The 9,769-nt window shown below is 37.1% G+C and overlaps 1 protein-coding gene across 1 annotated transcript in view; it reads right to left on the reverse strand.

The window, feature by feature from the left end:
* Window positions 1–9,049, reverse strand: part of LYST (lysosomal trafficking regulator) — a 100,476-nt gene extending 91,427 nt beyond the window's left edge. The window contains exon 1 of the mRNA XM_081314041.1: window positions 8,899–9,049. The gene's annotated coding sequence lies outside the window, so the exon portion shown is untranslated. The remainder of the gene's footprint in view (window positions 1–8,898) is intronic.
* Window positions 9,050–9,769: the final 720 nt, after the last annotated feature.

The raw sequence follows: 9,769 nt of genomic DNA on the forward strand, positions 1-9,769 counted from the left end.
CCCACCATGTCCCTCACCTTGTTGTGTCACTGCTGCAGCACCAGCCGTTCCATCAAAGTGAATGGGACTGTCGGTGAGTCAATAGTGGGTCAGAGGAGGAGCTGCTCCAGAACAGAGATGACAGTTTCTCTTTAAAAATTATGATTTAAATTGAGTTGATTTAAATCAAGCTTTTTTTACTAGTGATTTAAATGATTTACCGTAAATCATGATTTAAATCGACTTGATTTAAAATAAATTCCACCCTGAAAAGAAGTCTGTTGCCTTCTGTTCCATTTACCCAATTAAACACTTATTCAACAAAACATTTTTAAAGATATTTAAATTACTGACACATTAAATTATACATATCACAGAAGTATAGGCAAAAATAATTCTATCATCTATGTTCTTGATAGCTTCAAATATCTACTAAATTTAATTTGCACGTATCATCTTTTAAATCATTATAAATCCAAGGCTGTAATGTAGGCCAGAGGAGAATAAATGATTGAAAAAGTATCCATATTCTCTTCAAATGTTATATAATCCACCAACCTGATATGCAAAAATTGAGAAATAGTTGTTTGTTTAGAAAGTGTTTCATACATTTCCATGATAACAATTACTTATCTCTACCAGAATTCAGATAAGAAAACAATCAAACAACTATTTTAAATTTGAATTTTCTGAAAAGATGGTATGTGTTCCACTGAAATACTAAAAGTGCAGGTTAAAAGAATTTTAGCTCAACTTTGAAAGTAATATGGGGAACATCTACTGACTTTGAATAAGTTCACTTCTCCTTGGCAAGACTGAGTGCATCCTAACTAATAAAGAAACCTTGTGATAAGATTCTGAGCTATTTTTTCTGAAAAATCTTGAAGAATGTGTGAAGAAAACGTCAGCAGTCAATTTGGGATGTCAGTCTGATAACAAAAAACAGATCATAAAATCACTAATACATAAGCATTTTGAAGATAAGGAAGTAGTATTTCATTGTAAAATTAATTGCATTTTTTAAATTGGATAACTACACTCAGATTGTAGAAATATTGTGGACAGAATTATACGCTGACTTCAACAAACATGACATTCCAATACATATATATATAAACCTAATAATTAAGGGGTTAAATTTGCGAAAGCTAATTATGTAGAAGGTGGATGGCAAATCTTTTTATGGCAAAGTAGTACACTTATTAGACCAAGGGAATGCTGTGAATGACATATATCTTGATTTCACTGAAGCATTTAATAAATTCTCTCATGATATCCTTGTGGACAAATGAGAAGAAGATAGCAACACAGCAGATTTCAAACTAAATAAGTGCACTCAGAAGATGTTTTGCATCATCCTGAAAAGAAGTAACTATGAGACTTTCCCAAAATTTTCTGTCTTTGGCCCAGCATTATTCAACATATTTACAATTGATTTAGAAGACGACTTACCAGATTTGTTAAAAAGGTTATTGTTGCGCTTTTACACTGTTGTATCGTTTTCCCTTTTGATGATGGCCTTAGCTTGCTTTTACTATGTTACTATGTGCATGTTCATGTACAACATAGGAAAATCTATTCTAAATAACTAATATTCATAAGTACAGTCACTGTCACCCAGAGATCAAAGTACATGAGTTCGGGATATAAAAATCAAAGCGCATAGTGTAAAAATGGGTGTAAAATTAGATATAAAGAAATCAAGATAATGACAATAGGTACAACAATTAAGACTTAGAACTGACAATTAGATGTTGAAGTGGTAGATAACCTCTGACTTTAGGATCAACAGGAAAGGAACAAACAGTCAAGAAATGATTGCAGACTAGTACTTGGTAGAATAGTAATGAAGGCCATGGTACAGAGATCCAGATGCTGTAATATGTCTACCTACAAAGATCAGAATCATGCAGGTGTTGGTTTTCCCAAGAACAGTCAGTGGAAAAGAAAGCTGAATTTTTAAGAAGCAAGACAGAAATTGTATTGATGCTTTTGAACTTTCGTGTTGGAGAAGACTCTTGAGAATACCATGGGCAGCTAAGAAAAGAAATGGATTCCTCAGCAGATAAATCCAGAATTCTCATGCGCAAATGACCAGGCTTTGCTCACAATACATAAAGTCCTGACTCTCTGTAGAAGGCTGTAATCCTGGGAAAGATGGAAGGAAAGAGAAGAAGAGGATGGTCAGCAGCAAGGTGGATGGACCAAGCTACAGTGGCCATGGATGAATCACCGGAAGACTCAAATACCAGATTAGGGATAGACTGCATTGGAGAAAATCTATCTGTGTGGTCACTGCCGACACCGACTTGGTGACATATAATCAATAGGAACGAATAACAGAAAGCAAAACACAAGCCCAGTTCCAGTAAATTGCTTGGTAAATATGCCTAATCCATGGTAATTAACGACATTTGCTAAAACCATTTAAAACACTCTGTCCTTCCATGAATACACCATTGTACTGGTTTTAGAGAAAGCTACAAATAATTTGTTATTGTTTTGTTAATTATAAAGTGATTCTTCAAATGGCTTATCTTGGTTCGTTAAAGTTTTTAAATACTATGGATAAATATCTATTTGAAAAGCTAATGTGTCCTCAATCTTGTTTTGAAAGATATAATACTGAGGATAAATTAGGTTTTCAAATAGATATTTAAGAGTGCATTTCAAATACCCTTAAACAAAAAAAAGTGTATCAGCCCATGAAACTACCACTACTACTGGATTAGTCAATAATTTCTCATAACAATCTCTGTTCTAAAGATAAGCTTGAAGCTTTCTCAAAGGCAAGCTTGTTTTTGTATGACATCTCTAAATCAAACCAAATTCAGCATTGCAAGATACTTGTTATTAAATTACACAACATGTACCATATTTCACCGCTTTTCACTTTGGACTTCCAGTGAAAATTACAATTTACTTCCCCTTTCAGAATGCTTTATGAGAAGGGATTAGATAAGATACATTCCACTGCACCTGTGACCCATGACATTAAAAGCAAATTTTATTTCTGCAAAAAGTTGTGGAAATGTCCTTTAAGAGACTAAATTCAGAACAAATTGATTTTTTATATTGTAGTACTACTGCTAGAACAGCAGTCCTGAATCCAAAACAAGGTAGAACCAATAGGAAGCAATAATAACAAATAAACTACAATTCTCTACACCAAACCAGAGAAGCCAAAATTATCCTGCATTCATCTCACACTGTCATACAAAAAACAATACTGACACATAAATGGAAGGGGGAAAAAACTATTTTAAGGCAGCAGATAGACATCTTGCAGAGCCTCTGACTCAGCCTCACAACAAACAGCTCCACCCAAAGCAATTATACAGAAAAGTTCTAGGGTGTTCTTTAATTAAGAGTCTAAAAAGCCAATAATGTTAGTAAAGAATTATCTGACAAACTTTCCTGAAGGATATTACTATCAAATTTTCCCAGTAATATCTAGCTAGTATTATATATTCAACTCAAGCAGAATATCAACCATTGTAATTATGATATCTCCCATAAAATTAGAATGGTGTATCTTCCAGTGTGCAAATCTGAGTGAAGAGGCATTGTGTGTAGTAATTAAAATGTTGAACATACGTTCAAGTCCGGCCTCAGCCATGGAAGCTCATGAGGTGACTTTGGATCAGGCATCTCTTAAAGGATGTACTATGTATTCCACCTTGTGTTTCCAAAGGAAAGGAAGGATATGTAGCTGATCAACAAGCAAATGAATAAAAAAATCTTGATGACACAAACAACATAAAAGAAACTGGTTGAAAGCAAAAGATTTGCAAAGAATCTTTAAATACTGTATTGAGAGTTCAGGAAAAGGCTTTCTGAAAAGGAAGTGGGCACATCCTAGAACTATGGGCTAATTGCCCACAATGCCAACAAGAATTGAAACTCAACACCATAAAAACTGGCTCATCAGGCTAACATAAACAAACTGTTTCAGAAATAGATATACACTAAGATGGCTAATCTTAAACATTTGGAATATCTATGTCTGAAACATGATTGTGGAACTTGCAGTTTGCTTATAATTTAGCCTGATGAGCCAGTTTTATGGCATTAATCTTTTGTCATTTAATACAATGGTTGGGGTTGTTGAAAATGTATATGCACCTGGATGCACCAAAATCTCAGCCCACGTTAAACTGTCTAGACATAAAATATATCCTAAATTATTATACACAAAAATGTGCAATAAAGAAGGAACCATAAGTATTTCATTATGCAACAATGAAGGTAGAGCCTGGCTACTTTTAATAAATGTCCTTATATTCCTAATTACTGCACTTCACAAAGAAATTTGGCAATTATGAAGTCTTTAGGTAGTCATATCTTTAGCAGCTAATATATCCAGCTAAGCTTTTTCAGCAAAAAAACATTAGGATATTAACTGAATGACCATGGTACAAAACAAAGCCTCATAAAGGCAAATATATTTCTATATCAAAAAAAGCTTTATTAGCCATGTACAGTATCACTTGATTACAGTCTGTGTAGCCTTACTGTAAAAGAGACTAATTGCAGCCATATTAATTGCAGGTGATCAAAATTTAGACAAAACAGCCATTGGCAATCTGCTATGACAACATGAGTGTTTTCTTTGCATAATATTTCATTTCAATCCCATACATCTTCATATAAAAGCTCTTGGTAACATGAGAATGAGAATGGTCTTTGCTTGACATTCTATTTGCTTTATTCTAACAATAAATAAATAAAGTATTACTGCCAATTAAAGTAGTTATACTGAATCAGATAGGCCAATGATTCAACTCAATAGAAAGCTATTCTAAGTGGTAATTTCTTCATTCACAACTACATTACAAGCACAGATATTTAGCCTTAGACATTTTGTTACATTTAAAAAAACTAATTAAATCCACAGTATGTAGGCATCAGCTAGCTCTAGAAGACAGAGGTGGTGTCCTGATATCATGAAAACTTCAGATTAGAGGTTTTATTTCCACATACATTAAAATAACGATATATTAATGCTATCGCTATGATCACAGGAGTACATAATTTGAGTTAGAAAATGATCTGGGACCAAATCTGTTCTTTTAGAATTAAGTGAGTTTGAATTATTTCGTTCCTTCATCTCAATATTAAATTGTGTTTTAAAATAGTTTTGCAAATAAATATATATATATATAGCCCAAATAGATTATTATACCCTTTCACACACTGATATTGTGAGCCAATTATCCTTTTGGAAGACTGCACTTTATAATTCTTTTCTTGCCTTCTTAACATATTGCTGATTTGTCACAGGGAATGAAGCAAATGATTATTTACTGTTCATGTTTTTACGTATGAAATTTACATGCTGCCCATCTCACTGTCAAGCGACTCTGGATGGTTTACAACAAGGGTGTCAAACTGCCGTACCACAGGCCAGACGCATCACCAGGAAACCGCGCCCAGCCCATTGCCGGCAATGGAGAAAAAGCTCGGATATGTTGTGCGATGTTGCGAGTTTGACATGTCTGGTTTACAACATCATGAAACAATATAAAACAATTAAAACGTTTAAAACGTTAAACTTTACAAATTAAAAGGTAACAAAAAAACTGAATAAAAAGGGACCAGTATGTACACAGGGTGGAGATGGGATTTTCTTCTAATCTTCTAGCCTTCTTTAAAGTAAGACACACACAACCATCAGAGCCCCAAACCAATTGCAGGGCCAGGTTTTCACAAGGCCAGCAGGTGTATCTAGCTCATCTACTGTCCATGTGAACAAAAGTCCTTGCTTACAATAATCTACAATTTTCAGGTGCACATTTATTTGGCTGGTGTTTCATTCTTTCAATATCCAGAATTACATGGAAAAGTATTTGACTAGACTTCCAGCATGTGTTGCTTATCTAACAACTTTTACACCAAGGAAGAGAGATAAGGAATAATAAAGCATATATTTATTACATAATTATCAGGCATAAGAAATTTACTCTGATGCTTAGAATTGAAGCACTAGACTGTAATTACTCTTTTGTAAGTTCATCATGTTTTTAATATGTTAACATACTGTACTTTACTTCTAGCCATTAGCTTATATTTCAAATTTGAATTTACATTCTAGATCTTTCATGTTTTTCTAGATGTGAATGTAATATAAATTCTTGAAGTTAGCTTGAAATCATGTTTGTATGTTTTTCATTTATCTTCATCCAGAATTCAACACAAACTTACTAAAGGAGAAAAATGATAAAGATAACCTTCTAATTAGCATTAAAACACATACGGTTTCTGATAGCACAGATTATTTTTAAACTGTTTTATATTAACGAATAGGCTCAATTTCATCATGGCACTGAAATGTCATGTGTGAAATATAACTATAAAAAATATCCATCCGGATTTGGTTGAAATCGCTGCAGGGCCAGTGCAGGTTCGAGTCCCACCAGGCTCAAGGTTGTCTCAGCCTTCCATCCTTCCGAGGTAGGTAAAATGAGGACCCAGATTGTTGGGGGCAATAAGCTGACTTTGTAATAATGCCGCTTGGGGGGTGTGTGAAAGCCCTAATAAGCAGGCATATACATAGAATGAAGGCTACTGCTAAGCTTGTAAGCCACCCTGAGTCTTCGGAGAAGGGCGGGATATAAATGGGATTAAAATAAAAAAAATGTAATAATTTGTTATAAAGTTAGGGTTTCTTTTTTAAAAAAATTCAGTTAAAATTATCAAATAAGAACTGCCCTGCAAACCGCATGAGGTCTTCAGAAAAGATAATTGGTAACATGCAAAGAATTATTTTCCTTGTGTTTGTTTAGTGTAAGAAATGACATGTCATGCAATCTAACAGAGATTAAGTTATCTAAATTAGTGGATAGGTTCTTCACAGAACACATAATGGCTGTAACGATAACAAATTCATATTGTGCTTAAAGTACCATAATAAAGAAGATAAAACTTTGGGCTGATGTATAAAAAAACAGGTTCTACTATCCATCTGGCTATGTAGTCCATTGAATTCATTGCACAATTATTTCTCAACCTAACCTATCTCAAATTTATATTTATTCTACAAATAAAAACAAGCAAGCCCTCCCCAAAATGATACAACCATCACGGCTTTTCAAAGATTAAAGTACACAGATTATCTTCAGTATTTTTAAGCAGTCAGATATCTTTGCTATAACATATAATACAAAGTAAATTTCCTAAATCCCCATTAACCTCAGAATGTATCATTCTTGTGTTATATCACAATGACCATTACATTAAAGCCATAGTAACATTACATACAAAACCCTCTTTGTAAAACAATTTAGGATTGCACTAAAATTCACATTAAAAAAAACAATCAAGTGAAGAAGAAATACAATCCATTGCTTGCTCATCCCAATTCTTCTAGGCTCAAATCAAGTCTGGATATAGCATCAACTGATTATGAGAGCTTGGCATTTAACGCTGTGGAGTAACTTCCAAACAATGAAGATTTTTCTTCTTTTGGGAACTCTGATGTGAGTAAAGCATTTTTAAACTCTTCTGTTTCCTTTCCAAATTAGCCATTACTCTTAAAGCTGAAGTCATAGAACATGTTTAACCAGATCAGATAACTTAATAGACACATCTGAACAAAACATTAAGCCTGATCAGTGCTAACATTGGTTTGGTTATTTAGTTGATTTTTAAGACTGTCCAACTCTGAAAAGTCTCTGGGCAGCTTTCAAATATTTGAAACACATCATTTATGCCTTACATTTTTTTATTAATCCAATCTGACAGTTTATAGTTCAATGCAGTATGCAAATGCCATCCAAATATATTATTACCAATAACCAAGTTATGTGTTTACATGAATTAGCCCAAGTCGTCACCTGCTGAGTCTTGGGTTTTCCACAGCATAAACAAAACACTGGGGAATAATAAATTTAACGAAGGCACTTAGCAACAATATGAGGAAATTGTCCAAGGCCTCACAGGAAAGGAAAAACCATAAGTGCATTTCATATTCAAAATATCCAGCAAGGCTTGTGTTTATCCTCTGCTATAATGAAGTCCTCGCCTTCACTTGGCAACAGCATCTTGCTGCTGAGTTAATGAGAACTGGTGCCCAGGATTAACAGCGCATTGTTTTCCCTCTACTACACCCAACTTCAGGGCTGCTACAGCTAATTACTATCCCTTCTTCCCTACCATTTCCTTGCAGCCAGTCTGATGATCCCAGACAGACGTGGCGGTGGAGTTAAGCTGTCAAGAACAAGTCCTGGGTTCGTCAAAGCTGCTAATGTATGAGAGATGATGATGCAGAGGCAGCAGAGAGCCCAAGAGGAAAGGAGAGGGCAGAACCTAATTCTACACCCATGAAACAGCAATCTGCACTTACAGGATGGAGGCAGGACCTCTTCAGAGACAGAAACCTCCATTTGATTCTTGGTAAAAAAAAAAACAAACACAAAAGTTACTGTCCCAAGGGCTGCCATATCTGAATGCCCGCTTCCCCCCCCCCGGCAATTCCTCTACCGGGCAATAAAAATCCCTTTTATGAAGCATCGTTGGAATGATGCTAATAATTAAGGAAGAAATGCCGATCGCGCCAGAAAAGAATCGAAAAGGGAGGGGAAAGTGCCTGCAAGTTTTAAGTCCTTCCCGCCCTCTTCTTCCCTCCCTTTCGCCGCCAAGCAGACCCGAGAGTGTTCCGCAAACCCAGATCACGAAGGAAAGAGAGGCAACGGGAATGCTGGCCAAGCCTGGCGGGATGCAACCCTAGCCGAAGCAAGTGCGGCATCGAGACCTGCTCTAGGAGCGGAGCGAGGCAGCTCGAGAGGCAAGGCGAGCAAGCCTGTCCGTGCCAACCAGCAGCCACGGAGAGATGCCCCTCGCTCGCTCGCTCGCTTTTTAGGCCCCCAGCTCCGAGGCGGCTTGCGGCTCGAAACCCTTCACTTCCTTCCCGCCGCTTACCTGCTCCGGCCGCCCGCGCAAAACCGCCTTGCCCAGCCCGGCCTTCCGCCAGCTTCGTCCTCCTCCCTTTGACAGCGAAGCCGGCAGCGGCGGCGGACAACTACTGCCGCCCATGGCAGAGCAGAATCCGGCCTCCTCAACGAGCCCTCCCTTTCCCACCTCCAGTCGCCAAGGTAACCCGAGAGCCCGCCCACTCCAGCAGCAGCAGCAGCAGCAGCAGCAGCAGCAGCAGCAGCAGAAACTCCCTGAACCTAAACCACCCGCTAGGCCACGCAGTGAAGGTTCCGCCCCCTCCCCTCCGAGACGCCCCTCCAACATCACGTGCAGCTGAAGGGCCAATGGGAAAGGAGATTTCAATCTTGACCTCATTGACTGAAAGCTTGTTTCTTTACGCAGCGGCTGGAAAAGCCTGCGTTCTGACGGGAGGGGCGAGGGAGGGGGTGGGGGAAAGAACTTGGATTTCCCTTCTCGGTTTCTTAAATTCGTGGTTTCCGGGAGCTCGATTTCGTTTGACCTCGTTTTTGGACGTTGCCTTTACTGTGCCAGTATTATTTCGAACTCGGAGCTCTTTCTCTCAGCTTCAATCATATTTCTGGATGCTTTTTTTCCCTCCTGCTCAAAGGTTGCAAACGCGGGTCACATACTCAAAAGCCAAGGACGCTACAGCTTAGGATATTTTGTGAACACAGCCGTTGTGGTTCAAGGTGTTATGCAAACTCTGTTTTTAGTTTGGGCTCGTATTTAATTCTCTTTTTAATTTTTGTAATTTGTATTTTTATATATATGCCCTGTTCACCGCCCTGAGTCCTTCGGGAGAAGGGCGGTATACAAATATAATAAATAAAATAAATAAATAAATAAAATAAATTGG

This window comes from Vipera berus (assembly GCF_964194415.1).
Source record: "Vipera berus genome assembly, chromosome: 1".
NCBI lineage: Eukaryota > Metazoa > Chordata > Lepidosauria > Squamata > Viperidae > Vipera > Vipera berus.